The sequence below is a fragment of the Camelus dromedarius genome, chromosome 9 (genome assembly GCF_036321535.1).
Source record: "Camelus dromedarius isolate mCamDro1 chromosome 9, mCamDro1.pat, whole genome shotgun sequence".
Lineage (NCBI taxonomy): Eukaryota > Metazoa > Chordata > Mammalia > Artiodactyla > Camelidae > Camelus > Camelus dromedarius.
The window spans coordinates 59,633,479-59,648,313 of NC_087444.1; the positions used below are offsets into that span (position 1 = coordinate 59,633,479).

Consider the following 14,835-nt stretch of genomic DNA (forward strand, 5'->3'; position numbering starts at 1 on the left):
TTCTATTTTACAACAAAATCTCTGTTGTATTTATTTCTTTCCTGATATTTATTATTTCCTTCCTTCTGCTGACTTTTTGTTTTGTTTGCTTTTCTTTTTCTAATTCCTTTATGTGGTAGGTTAGGTGGTTTGCTTGAGATTGTTCTTTTTTTTATTATTGTGTTATTTAATTATTTTATTTTGGCAGGTGGGAGGGGGGTTTATTTTTAGAGGAGGTACTGGGGATTGAACCCAGGACCTCATGCATGGTAAGCATGTGCTCTACCTCTTGAGCTATACCCTCCCCCTGAAATTGTTCCTTTTTTGAGGAAGGCCTGTATCACTCTGAATTTCCTTCTTACAACTGCTTTTGCTGCATCCCATTGATTTTGTGTGGTTGTGTTTTCATTTTCATTTGTTTCAAAGTGTTTCGTAATTTCTCTTTGATTTCATCATTGACCCATTTTTTTTTTTTCTTGGGAGCATGTTGTTTATTTTCCATGCTGTCATTTTTTTTCTCCTTTGTCTTTCTGTGATTGATTTCTAGTTTCATGCCATTGTGGTCAGGAAAGATGCTTGAAATAATTTCTATCCTCTTACAGTTGTTGAGGCTTCTTTTGTGCCCAAGGATGTGGTCTATCCTAGAGAATGTTCCATGAGCACTTAAAAATAATGTGCATTCTGTTTTGGGGATGTAATGTCCTAAAAATATCAACCAAGTCCAACTGTTCTATTATGTCGCTTAGTATATCCATTGTCTTATTGATTTCCTGTCTGGAAGATCTGTCCAATGATGGTAGTGGGGTATTAAAGTCTCCTACTATTAATGTATTTCCATCAATTTCTCCCTTTATATCTGTTAGTATTTGTCTTATATATTGAAGTGTTCCTATATTGTGTGCATATATGTTAAAGAGTGTAATATCTTCATCTTGTATTGCTCCTTTGATCATTATATAATGTTTTTCTTTATCTTTGTTCATAGCCTTTGTTTTAAAGTGTACATTGTCTAAAATCAGTATTGCTAGTCCTGCTTTCTTGTCATGTGCATTTGCATGAAATTTTTTTTCCAAATCTCTCACTTTCAATCTATGTGTACCCTTCACTCTAAAGTGGGTCTCTTGTAGGCAGCATATTGTAGGCTTTTATTATCCAATCTGCTACTCTATGTCTTTTGATTGGAACAGATTAATCCATTGACACTTATAGTAATTATTGGTAGATGTGTGTTTATTGCCATTTTGAACTTTGTTTTCCAGTTGATCTGGTATTTCTTTGTTTCTTTCTTTTCCTTTTTGGTTGTGTGTGTGTGTGTGTGTGTGGCTTGATAATTTTCTTTTGTATTAGCTTGGTTTCCTTTTGGTTTTTGTGACTCAATTGTATGCTTTTGATTTGTGGTTACCCTGTTTTTCAAGTATGTTAACCCTTTTTTGTATCTGTTGGCTTTAGACTGGATGTCTGTTTCCTCCTCCTTTAGGTTTGGTAAGTTTTTAGTCATGATTTCTTCAAATACATTTTCAATCCCCTTTTCCCTTTCTCCTCCTTCTGAGACCCCTATTATGCATAGGTTAGCACACTTTATATTATCCTGTAGTTCCCTTACATTGCTTTGTTGTAATGGCTGTTCTTAGTGTGGACAATTGCCACATATTTCTTCCATGAATGTTTGCTATTATCCCTTTGATTGGGGGTGTGGTTGGTGTTGTGGTGTTCAGCATGTGTTCTGATTGTTGTTGTTGAGCAGGGCATCCTTTTTTTTTTCTGTGGTTGTCACAGCCTTGACAGGGACCTGGTCTACTCCCCTGTTGCTGGAATAGAGGCTTCTAACCCCATTTCTGAGCTGTGGTATTTAGTAGACAGTGTTGGAGTGCTTCAGCTGGGAAGAAAAGTAGACAGGATATGTCCACTGAGAAATGCCCTCTGGAGTTATCTGTCACTTGTTATGTGGGCTTACAAAGTACTCTTTGTTGTAGCTGCCTTTGTCCCCACCTTAGTTGCAGAAATGTGGCCACCTGCTCTAGTGTCCCGCAGGTTCTGAACCCCAGGAATCACCAGTGCAGATCTGCCAATGTCAGGCACTAGGGCCCACTGTAGCAAGTGTGCAGTCACACACCTGAATCTGTGGTGCACCACAGGGTCAGCACAGACCCCAGCCCTGCCCCCACATATGGTAGGGTACTCTGGTCTGTTGTAAATATCCATATTTGCCCCCACCATGAGCCAAAACTCCACTTACTGCCTGTTTGTCCCAGAGATGTTGGTCCACAAAGGTTCCAGAGAGCAAATCTGCCCTCTCAGCCTGGGGCTGTTAACAAATCTCAGTCCTACCTGTGAAGTTGTAGGGCCTCTGTGTATGGATTTAGCTTTCAACTCCACCTCTGTGCGGCAGTGATGGCTATGATCAAGCTCCACCTTTCTTCTCTTGAGAACACAACAATGGAACCAAGTGGAGAAAGTGGTACACTGTGCAATGGCACAGCTAAATTGCACCCCTCCTCCATACACACACCAACAGTGGTTCTTTCTTATGGGGATCCCAGGCATTTCTGTTCCACACACACCACCAGCCAGAGCTCACACTGCCCTCCAGCCCCCTGAGGCTGCCTCCATGCAGTGGGCCCCAGCTCTCTGCCTGGCCATCTCATCGATCTCCAGCAGCCAGTCTAAGCTTGTCCCTGTTGGCTCGCATCTAGGGGCAGGGACTGCAGGGACACTTTGTGTCAGTTTACCTTAACTCTGTCAGCCAAGCGGTTACCACTTTCCTCTTTGAGCCTCAGAAGCTCTGTTTCTTTCCCTGCTGACCTCTCAGCTGGAGGGGGGCATCCCAGCATGCAGATGCCTTTCTTCTTATGCCACTCTTTCCCTACACTGATTTTTTCTTTTTTCTTTTTTTCTTACCAGATTTTGTGAGAATCCTCCTGTATTTCAAAGTGAGGGACATTCTTCCAGAGTTCAGTAGGGGTTCTGTGCAATTCAGTGGGTTTAGAGATATAATTCTTCGTGTATTTGTGGGAGAGTGTAAGCTGTGAGTCTCTCTACTCTGCCATCTTGCACTCAACCCTAACAAATATTTCTGGTAGTGAATCTTTTGTGGTAAACTGCCAGGCTTGTGAGATGAAAAAGACTTTACAGGCTGCACTGGGTCTGGGGTTGTCTCTACCAATCCCAACTTATAAATGGAGTGCCCTTGACCACTTGATTTCAAATATTGATGAGCTAGTCCCTAAAAATACTGGGCCTCTTCACATCAATTACATATTTCTCTGAGTATGTAACTTTTACTGGGTGGACGCTAAGGTCAAGATGAGTGTAGACCATTGAGTTGGCCTTGTGGGTCTAAATTCCAGCTCCTGGAATATAATTAGGTAGCAGATACACTCAAAACTTTCAAAAGGTGGCACTTTGTTCTCTTTGTCATTTCTACTAAGTTCAGATCTTCAAAAATTATGCCTTCAGAAAGTGACATCAACAAGATGGCAGAGTAGGAGATACTAGACTTTGTCCCCCAACAACAAAAACTAAATTAGACAGTTATCCATGAATGAAATTAACCCTGAGAGGGTTCAAGAGTCCTATTAAGAACCTATAGCAAAATAAATAAATAAAAATTTAAAAGATAAAAAAAACAACTTATTGCAAGACAATGGAGTTTAAAAAATGAAGAATAAACACACAGAAAAATATTGCTAGGGAGATCAGCTTAGAAGAGATGTCTGAAGACAGCTAGGAATGAAGATGACAGGTGGGGGCCTTAGCCATCTTGGTCCCCAGTGGCCTACTCTGCAGAGGACCCCTGGCAGACCCCCTCAACAGCCCTTACCATAGCCTTGAGGTCATGTAGCTTTCACCGCAGAGAACCGTCATGTTCACTGCTGTGAAACCCAATGACTGTGCCACATGTACCCTCACTTAAGATCCCAGCTTTGTATCCTGGCTTTGTGACTGTTCTACATGCATCTAGACTGTGGCCCCACAGTTGCTCCTTGAGCACTTGCATCTCAGGCACCAGAGCCAACACAGTTGTAGGCTCACTGGTGCTGCAGACCCCAGGACTGCTGTCATCCTGCATGTGCCTGTGCCCCAGATGCTAGCTCCATGGGTTCCTAGCACACATCAGCATGTCTCACACATAACTTCCTCTGTGGGCTAGCCAGTGCCCTGGACTTTGGAGCTACAGTTGCTCCTGAGTGCTTGTGCCATGGTCCCAGGTTCTCTGGCTGTTTCAAATGCACCTATGCATCAGTACACAAGTGCCACCAACACTTCAAGGGTGTCCACCAGCTGGATCTGGTTCCAAAAGGTATACCCTCAGCCACAACATCCCCCATGGGTGAAACACAGATTAAGTGGTCCCCAGCAGCCTTTGCCATTGAAGCTCCAAAGCCCATGCTTCTGCTTCAGACTTCTGTAGCCTTGTCCATTGAGGATGCCTACGAATTTTGCCAATGCTAACCTCAGCTGTCAGAGCTACATGGCCAGAAAACAATTAACAAATTGGCAACAATAAGTCCTTACATATCAATAATTAATTTAAATGTAAATGGACTACATTATCCAATTAAAAGATATATAGTGGCTGAATGGATAAAAATCAAGACCCAACTACATAATGCCTATGAGAGACTCACTTTAGCTTTAACAACACACGTGCTAAAAGGATGGGTATAAGATATTCCATGCAAATGGAAACCAAAAGAGAGCAGGGGTAGCTATATTTATTATCAGTCAAAATAAGTCAAAAACTGTAACAAGAAACAAAGAAAGTCACTACATATGATAAAGGGATCAACTCATCCAGATAATATAACACATATTGTAGTATAACCACTCAATATCAGAGCACATAAATACATTAAGAAAATATTAACAGATCTGAAGGCAGAAATAAATGACAACACAATAATAATAATAGGGGTTACTTCAATTTAAAAAAAGAGAATAAAAAGTACTTTAATAAAAAATAATAATGAGGGACTTTAATACCCTACATTCAACAATAGATAGATCATCTAGACAGAAAATTGATAAGGAAATATTAGACTTGAGATATACCTTAGGCCAAGTGGACCTGACAGACATATATAGAATAGTCCATCCAGTAGCAGCTGAATATGCATTCTTCTCAAGCACACATGGAACATGCTTCAGGATAGATCACAAGTTAGGCCACAAAAATAAGTCTTAACAAATTTAAGAAGGTTGAAATCATATCAAGCATATTTTCTGACCACAATGGTATGAAACTATAAGTTAGTAACACCAGGACAGCTGGAAAATTCACAAATATGTACAAATTAAATAGAATACTGCTAAACAATCAATGGGTCAAAAAAGAAATCAAAAGAAAATAAGAATGTATCTTGAGACAAAAAAAAAAAAAAAAAAGGAAATACAATTTTCCAAAACTTACAGGATTCAGCAAATGCAGATCTAAGAGGGAATTTTAGGGCTACAAATACTACATTAATAAAAAAGAAAGATCTCAAATGAATGACCTAACTTTATACCTCAAGAAATGCTTTTTTTCTACTAAAGAATATATCCTGGAGATTTTTCATCTCACTTCATAGAGTTTCCTTAGTCTTTTGTATATCTGCATAGTATTCCACTGGTAGATGTGCCTTTGTTTAACTGGTTCCCTACAGATGAATAGTTATTCTTTGAATCTATTGCTGTTAGAAAAAGAAGACCACAAAATCCTAAAGTTAGAAGAAGGAAGAAAAAAATCAGAGTAGAATTAAATGAAATAGGGACTAGAAAGACAACTGAAAACTGAACAAAATTAACAACTAGTTTTTTTAGAAGTTAAAAAAATATATAATCCTTTAACTAGGCTAAATGTGATATTGTGATAATCAATATATAGTTGGTCTTTGTCCCCATTTCTGGTACACAGAGCTTCTAAAATCCTTAGAATTTCCTACGTGTTGAAAGTGACCTAGGTGTCTTGATATTCATTACAAACCCCTTTCAATCTAATGTGAGTAGATGTTAATGAAGTCAGTTTTGGAAAGCACCTAAAGATGGGGGCTGGCTGTCAGAGGAAACAGTAATGTGACTGGATGGGAGGAACCTCTGGGGAGTGGAAAGTGGCTGGAGATTGTGTTCTACCACTAATGGCCAATGATTTAATCTAACATGCCTACCTAATGGACCCTCTGTAAAAATCCTAAAGGATAGGGTTTAGAGAGCTTCCAGGTTAGTGAATCAGAACACATCCACATTTTGCCCTTCTGGGTCCCAAGTTTCTTGATGACAGAGCTCCTTTCTTCAGGATCTTGCCAGATTGTGTCTGGACACGGATTCATATCCATTTTTACCCTTGCTAATAAACTAGTAACCTAGAAAATAAAATGTTTTTCTATGTTCTATGAATTGCTTTAACAAATTAATTGAACACAAGGAGAGGATTATTGGAACCTCCAATCCATAGTCAGTCAGAAGCACAGATGACAACCTAAATTTGTGATTGGCACCTGAAGTTGGGGTGGGGGTCAGTCCTGTAGGACTGAACCCTTATCCTATGGGATATGATAATATCTTCAGGTAAAAGGTGTCAGAATTGAGTTGAATTGCAGGACACACAGCTGATATTGAAGAATCTCTTAGTGGTGTGGGGATAAAACCCACCTGTTGGATTTGTGTACAGAGTTGTATTAACTATGAAAGAAAGAGAGAAGACTTAATATCAGCAATGAAAGAGAAAACTTTACAACTAATATAGCAGAAAAACAAGGATTATAAGAGACTACTATGAAAATTATACACAAACAAATTGGATAACCTAGAGGAAATGTATAAATTCCTAGGAAAATAAAACCTCCTAAGACTGAATCATGAATATATAGAAAATCTGAATGGACTTACAACTAGTAACTAAATTGAATTAGCAATCAAAAGTCTCTCAACAAACAAAAGTAATTAAGTAGTTAAGGAAAGTAGTTGAGTTATTCTATGATATTTGCATGGTAGTTCAAAGCAGATGAAATTTAAAAGAGATATTTTCACTCAGAGCTCGCAGGAAAGTAGCTTTTTTGGGAAACCCAAGTGGATGTGGTTTTGGTGGTGATGATGATGATAAAGGATTTGCTGAGACTGAAATAGTAATGACTTTATGATGTTAAGTTACATTTAAAATTTACTCTTTAAATTCCTAAAATTCAAATACATAGAGGACATGGTCTCTTTCTCCAGGAGGTAAGTTATAAACATACTGTGCCAAGTGGTACCTAGTGAAGTTTTTAGTAATCAATGCAGGGGCAGTTATTGTATGTCCTGGGGACCAGAAGAGGCCTCTGGAGTAAAGAAGGATGTTGAGACGGGGAGGCGATGGGATGGGGACCCTGTGGACTCAGGTATCTCCTGAAGAAAAGGAGACTTCTTTTCAAGTAGGCAGAAAGATATTCGCATCATGACCCTGGGGTGAGCGATGCTCAGGATTTCAGCCCTCATGAAGTCTGGCTGGGTGCAGAGAAAGTGAGGAGGAAGTGGGAAAGGCTTCAGGCAGTAGACCCCTGGAAATGTGCTGTGAAGAACAGGCTTGTCTTGCATTCTAGGCAGTGTTTTCAATTCAGAGGTTGGCTGAGGCTTCTTTGCAGATTTCTCACCCTAAACAAATTTTCATAACCCAAGTTAATGCAAACAGTATTAAGAAGGCCTCTGGGGCAAAGTGCTGAAATGTGTGGATGATAACGTATCCAGCTCTCAGGGGATACCTTCTTGCAAGGATCAAGGAAGGAAAGGAGGGGAAAGTCTAGGTAAACTACATGGGATGGAGATGGGACACAGGTGGCTCCTCTGCCCTGGTAGCCCTCTTCCCTGAACTGTATCCAGTGAGCTTGTCTGGCCCCAGGATGTGAGCACTGAGATGATGATTCCTACTGAAATTTAATTTAATATTCTCCTTTGGCATCAGACTTTCTCTCCTACTTATTTATGTATGCTCCGAACTTATTTCTCATTACTGCAAAAACTTATTAATAAAAATGGTCTTAGTTTCTGTACTTAAGACTTTAATTCTTTCAGCTCAGAGAGCAAGAGTGTTCCTGGATTTCTTTCCCTCTGAATTCCTGAAGTTCTTTCTTGGAACTAGGGTCTTTCCCAGGCAAGAAAGCCTTGGCAGATTTTGATAACACACACGCACACAAATTTATGTGACAACAACATTAACACTTAGCATGACCAGGAACTGTTGTAAGCACTTTATATAGAAGAATCTCTTTAATTCCCTTAATTCTATGAGGTGGGTACCATTAAGAGGAAGTTGAGGCACAGAAAGGTGAAGTAACTTATCCAAGAAGAGTTCCAAGGAACTTATTTACTGTATGTACTGAAATGGGGATGTGAACCCAGTGGTCTTGTCCAGATCATTCCACTGTAGTAGAGGCTGTCAGTGTCTCACCTGTATCCCTGTATACCGACTCAGCTTGAGGACTTCCTACTCTGCCTGAGGATTTTCTTGGCCACTAGCCTGTTTGAGTCATGTACAGACTGGCCAGCAGGGCCAGGTATTTATGCCCCCAGAACATTCCTCAATTAATGATGAGCAGGAAGTAGTATCAGTATTCCAGCAGTCTTGCCCATTGGGTTGGTGAATTCTATGTCATGCTCTCTCTCTACATCATCTCCCAGAGATAACCAATGGGATTGAACCCCAGCTGCTCACAGGGATAATCTGCTCACTAACACATTCTCCCCATTTCCCTTCTTTATTTCCCTGCTTCTTTATAGTTGTTACCTGAGATTTTCCCCAGATAAACTACTGGCACCCAAATCTTTGTCTCAATCTATTTTTGGGGAAACTTAGCCTAAGACACAGACTCTGCCAATCCTTTCTATCTCTGTCTTGAATATTTTTTTTAACATTTCATATCTCAGTATTCTGACTCCCTTTGAATCCTAAGCAGGTACTCTAATAATTCCCTGTGGTAAACTGCAAAAGTGGCCACAGATTATGCACCTTCTTATTGATCATATAACTTGTTTTGGCCAATGGGACAATAGCAAAAAGTGACACAAGCTGAGACTTGAGAAGCAGTTGTGCATTGCAGCTTTTTCTCTTGCTGCCGTTAGAATCCTGAGGCCACCATGTGAATGAACCTGAGCTAGCTTGCTGGAGGATGGGAGGCCACTTGGAGGAGAAGTGAAGTCTCTGCTCCCTAGCCTGCCAAAACTTGAGTGATTATCCCAGATGATAGAGTCCCGCAGAGATCAGTCAACCTCATCTGGACCAGAAAAACCACCCTGCCAACCACAGAATTATGAGACATGATAAACATTTGTTGCTCTAAGCCAGTAAGATTTGGGCTAATTTATTATGCAGCAAAAGCTAGCTCATATAGTTCCCTGATGTTATTAGTAAATACTGAGCCAGCCGGACCTGTCTACTGCCCTAGTAATGCGGCTTGCCAAGCCCCATGATCTATCTGGGTAGCTGGATAGGATGAGGATGCTACCTAGGAGAAAAGGAATTTATAACCAGGCTCTGGCAAATGTCCTTTAAGCATTTTTGTTTGAAAGATAACACACCGGCATGGGCGTATATTATAATTCATTAATCATTTCTAAAACTGCTTGCAGTTCCATTCCCAGGGAGGGCTAGTTGATTTTCATGCCTGACCAGTCATGTCTGTGGTCCTGTGTGCCACCCTGAAATTGCTGTGAAAAGTGGAGGGTTGGGTAACTTATAACAATCAGTTACAAGTCTCAGACCCTTGGGGCAACCATGGGTTATGAGTCTCTCCAGTCTCCATTTCCACATCATCTGGAAAAATCAATGAATCTTATATAAGTAAGTTCAAATAAAGCTTGGAATACATGCTTTGAGAGGAAGGCTTCCTTTCTGACAGTGCCAGAAATGTGGATTTATTTTTTACCAGAAGCAAATGTAATTTAAATTATTGGGACTTTGAGATTTATGATCTAAATCCCTCTGGCATGTCAGCCTTCCAGCTTTTGACAAAAGTGTTTATGAAAGGTGTTAGCAATCAGTTGGATTTGTGTGCAGCACGGTAAAGGGAGGAAAAGAAGAAGCAATGAAAAGTGACTAGAAGACAGTGAGGAAGAAGAAGCAGTATCAGGAGTCTTCTTCACTTGGAAGCCTTTATCAGATTAGGACAACAAATCCAGGAATTCTCCCTCTGGAGTCACTCTTGTGTTTGTTTGATTTTGATTCCCTGAGACCATGTACAGAAGACACAGATTTTCGCTATCTCCATCCTCCAGTGCCTTTCCCTGTCCCTCTGTTGCATTCTCTTCACCTCGCACCTGGGAAGGCCCATATTCAACCTCTGGAAGATGGGTTGAAACTAACAACTAACCAGTGTCTCTGTAGTAGTGATTCACCACATTAGGCACTTGGATATATAATATAGGATACCTAAGCTGCGAGTGAAAAAGGAGGCTTGTCTTAGGGTAAGGTTACTAAACCAAGTGAAAGACTGAAGTAGAGATCATTGCTTTCTCTCCCACCCTTGCCTGGTACTTTTTGCCCCCAACCATGGACAAGAGTCGTGCATTGGTGAGTGTGTCTTCTGCTCTGAGTCAGTGCACACTTTGTCATGTCTGCTCTGATGGAAATGTGCGCTTCCCCAGGAAGGCGGCATAAGTGAAGAAGCAAGATGGGGTAGGTGCAGTTCACTTTTTAGGAATAAGGTCTTTCCTAATTTTGCTGCTTCAGGCAACTTCCTCAGGCTATCTTCCTATTCACCTATTTTGATAGTTTGGAACCAAAAAATATGTCACTTTGCCTTTTATTCTCACCATAGCACTAGTGTAATGATAAATGGGAATTGGCCTTGGACAATTGACACTGGAAGACCTTTAGGAGTGGTGGGGACTCTTCATCTGCAGGGTTTAGGGTCACCTGGAGGGGTAACCAACAATTTGTAGGCCCAGTGTTGCCAAATACCTTTTTTTTTTTTAAGAAGGTAGAAATCTGGATTTTGATAAAAAAAAAATCTTGATTTAATTTTGTTTAACCAGGTAGATCTTGAGTTTGAGAGCCCACATGTTCTAGGGCATCTAAAATGATTCAGGAGGCCAGGTGATGCCCACAGAGAAGGTGTGCCATCCATACCATTCTCAGGGTCAGATGCTCTTGGTTTAGCTGTGAGCCTTCCTAGGTTCCTGGGAGGTGCACAGGCTACCAAAATAGGGAGATATGCACAGTCAGATTCTATTTATAACATACATTAGCTTCATTTCAGAACATAAATTATTCCTTCCAAATACTGAAGTGGAAAATCCATTTGTTTATCTGCTGAGATTGAGGAGCGTGTGACCTGTGCAGGGAAGACTTGTTTATAAAATCTTGCTTTCTCCCAAAGTATTTTATACATTCAGACAGTTAATTGTTCCACTGAGGTTTCCTTTGATTTTATTTGATCTGATGACAAGCAAGGAAAGCAAAAATGTTGGCTGGGTCTCAAGCCACATGAAATGGTGTGTGGGCCTGTCAGTGTGATAATGGCTCTATATTCTAGAGGGAGAAATGGTTTCCCTTCGTCCTTCCTCTTGGAGGGAACTGCTGCTGTGACAGCTTGCTCCTGGAAAGGATAAGGGCTCCACAAACATATATCTGTGTGGTTAACACAGACACGAAGGGGTTGGATTGGGTTGACTCTGCAGAGGCTTTTTCATTCATTGCTACGTCATTATCGAAACAGAGTAAATGCCCAAATGCTAGGCACTGACATGGGAACATTTCCAGGAATTCTGTGTTCCGTTCTGAGTACAGATGAGAAGAGCGGGACACAGTGGCCAAGTTCAGTGGGAAACAGAGTCACTCCACACCCACTGTCCTTTCTTCCACCATATCAGAGCTCTAGATCCACTCGCCACTTCAGGGCTCCCAGAAGTGGAGAGTTTCATTTGCGCCTCAAAGGGAATAATCTAATTCCATTTGCAAATTGTGACCCCAAATAAAGCTATAATTAAAAGCTTGTCACTGAGTGTGGGGGTTCACACATAGCCCTTCTGTTGATGTGAAGGGGGCTAATATTTTCTTTTTTTATAATCAGTTACTAATTCATACCATCCATATCCAGTTTGATATCTCATTTCTCATGGCCATTTCTCATTGTTAATTTCCTTCATAGATTTAGCCTTGTTCTGACATTCTGCTGGGTTCATCCAGGCATAGAAGTGGCTAATTTATGGTGGGCAACAAGTTTTGATTCAGTCTTCCAGGATTTTGAATCTTCATATTTGGACTATTTGCAATGAGTAATTCTATTTATGCACAAATTCCTAAGGTTGCAACGTTGGTGAGACAGATTCAAGCTTACAGTCTGTTCATCATTACTGTGAACATATGACAGTGTCAACTGCATTCAAGTCAGATTCTCTTTAGCAGGTATTGTCTACTTGTCTAATCACTGTGGATTTGTTTTAGCATGTAGTCTAAGAAGCAATGAATTTTTATTCTGTGCAACCATTCTATATATGTCTTGGTTGATTGGTTTTAGATTAGCCATTTAATGAAAAGAAAATGTATTGGAGAGCTTCGATGCCTGTGTCAGTTTATCAGGAGCTCTGCAGAAATAAAAATGAAATCATTTGGTGGGTTCCTCTCCCTTAATGGGAAAGTCATGCTACAGGCAACTCCTTGGGATAATGAAAGGAGCAGGGTATAAAATGTAAACATGCATTTAGGGAGGCCTAGCTGTTTGCTGTGTTTATCTGCTGTGTAATTCTCTGAGCTAATTAATTTTATGCTAAAATGTATGAAATCTAGATAATTCAGGCCTGATTTGATTACCCATCTCTTAAAAAAGAAAACACCTCATATCAAATATTCATCCATGGGCAAGCAGGTTGTGTCTGGGTCCTGGGATATTTTAGTGTTGGGTCTCAGACTAGATTGAGGTGGGAGGAAGGGCTTCCATACTAGCAATATATTTGTGAAAATCTCTGCATATCTTTCCACTCCAATCTAGAATGAATACACTGAGGCCTCCTGAGTGGTCAGAAAAGTCTAGTAAATCTCAAGTGTGTAAGGAAGAAAGACAAGGTTTTTTTTTTTTCCCCTAATTTTTCCCCTTCTGTGTTCTGAAAGGCTGATTCTCTAAGATGGTTGAGGAGGTTGGCTCATCTGTCAGTCTCAAGCCCAACCCTTGGCCAGGTGCTTTTTGCATGTGAGGCTAGCTTTATCTAAAAGTCAGTGATCCCTTAATGTTGTGACTAATGGGCATTAAATGGTATTCTAGACCTCAAATTCCTTACAAGCTGATTGGTTGAGAGTCTTCCATTTGCAATTCATTTCTTTGCATTTATTGTCTCCTTAGCAAGATCTCTTCATAGGCTGCAAATGCTCCTGGGACAGGCAGTACATAAACTTCTCAGACCCCAAGTATTTTCCCCTCACTTCTAGGACCTGCTCTGACATTGTGTTTGACTGAGTATTGGGAGTTGCTGGGTTGATTTCCATGCTAGTCTGGAGTTAGAAGCTTGGAGATCGAGGATGTCAGTGAAAAATTATCAAGAAGACAGCACATATCCTCCAGGGGAAAGCCAAGCCAAAGAGACCTGATTTATGCCTATGTTTCACCTTTGTCATAATTGTTCTAATGACACCATAACAAGAAGCAGATGGCCCTCTTTACAGGAACCCTCTGGAAACCAGATGGTGTGAACATATGAGGGCCTGTTGGCAAGGGGAAAGCTGTGGAGGGAAGGGCCACAGGCTGTGAGTTGTACAAAGCTCCAAGGCTCATCAGGCTGAGCCACATACCCATATGGGGGCTCAGTTAGCCAGAGAGGACCACTGAGGCTTCTGGCCAGTGGGGTATCTCCAGAAACAATGTCTCTTGGGCTGGAAGTCCTCATCCTCTTGTTCCTTATAGCCTTCTGCATCCCACTGAAGGTGGTTGTTTACTACTTCTTGCAAAAGCATAAAACAACTCACAGTTGCCTCTGAAAGGTGTGGATGTGGCATGTGTGGCAGAAATGATCCAGGCATTTCAGATATAGAGGCAAACATGTTTGAAATCATTTGTAGCCAGGAAAAATGTTGAGCAATTTAAGAAATATGCATGAAATAGGCATGATGACATAATTCGTAGAGCAACATTTAAGATTCTTACACAAACAATATTCAATACATATTGAAGTAAACCTCCAAAGGTTGGATTCCCCTAGATTAGACGGATTGCTATCTTCTTTTCCAGTGTTCTACCAGTTTATCTCATCATTCTTGTGGTTTTCGGTACCTTCTGGTCACCATTGATGCCCACGTTTTCCAGGCTGTATGCCTCTTCTGAGCAGCCAAAGCACATTATCTGCCCGCTGGCTATCTCTGCCTGGAGACATGTGAAACTCAGCATGTGCAAAGCGAAGCCCTTGACTTCTCTCCCAGACCTGTTTCCTCCATGTTTCTCATCCACTACATGTCACCACCATCCATGTCACTGTTTAAGCCAGGGAATTGCCGTCTCCTTCTCCCTTTGTGCCCCAATCATTATCAAGTCCAATATTATCTTGAACCTGTCTTCTTCGCTCCAAATTCAATGCCATCAGGCTTGTCCAAACCATTGCCACTGCTCTTTTGATAATCATAGCCTACCAAATCTCGCTGCTCTGCCCATTCCCAGTCTTATTTCCACATAATAGTCACCATGATTTGTTTTTCTTTAAGGTTAAATACTGAACTTTATTAATTAGAAGAAAACAATTGTTTCATGACTGGTTATGTCTGTTAATTAGCTTTTTTTATTGAAGTACAGTCAGTTGCAATTTCTGGTGTACAGCACAATGTTCCAGTCATGAATATTCGTACATATATTCATTTTCATATTGTTTTTCATTAAAGGTTATTACAAAATATTGAACATAGTTCCCTGTGCTATACACAAGAAA

General features: G+C 40.6%; 1 non-coding gene across 1 annotated transcript; it reads right to left on the reverse strand.

Annotated features, from left to right (window-relative positions):
* Positions 1–210: 210 nt before the first annotated feature.
* Positions 211–284, reverse strand: TRNAG-ACC (transfer RNA glycine (anticodon ACC)). The gene has a single exon. It is a non-coding gene; the product is annotated as a tRNA-Gly (tRNA).
* Between the last annotated feature and the right edge of the window lie 14,551 nt (positions 285–14,835).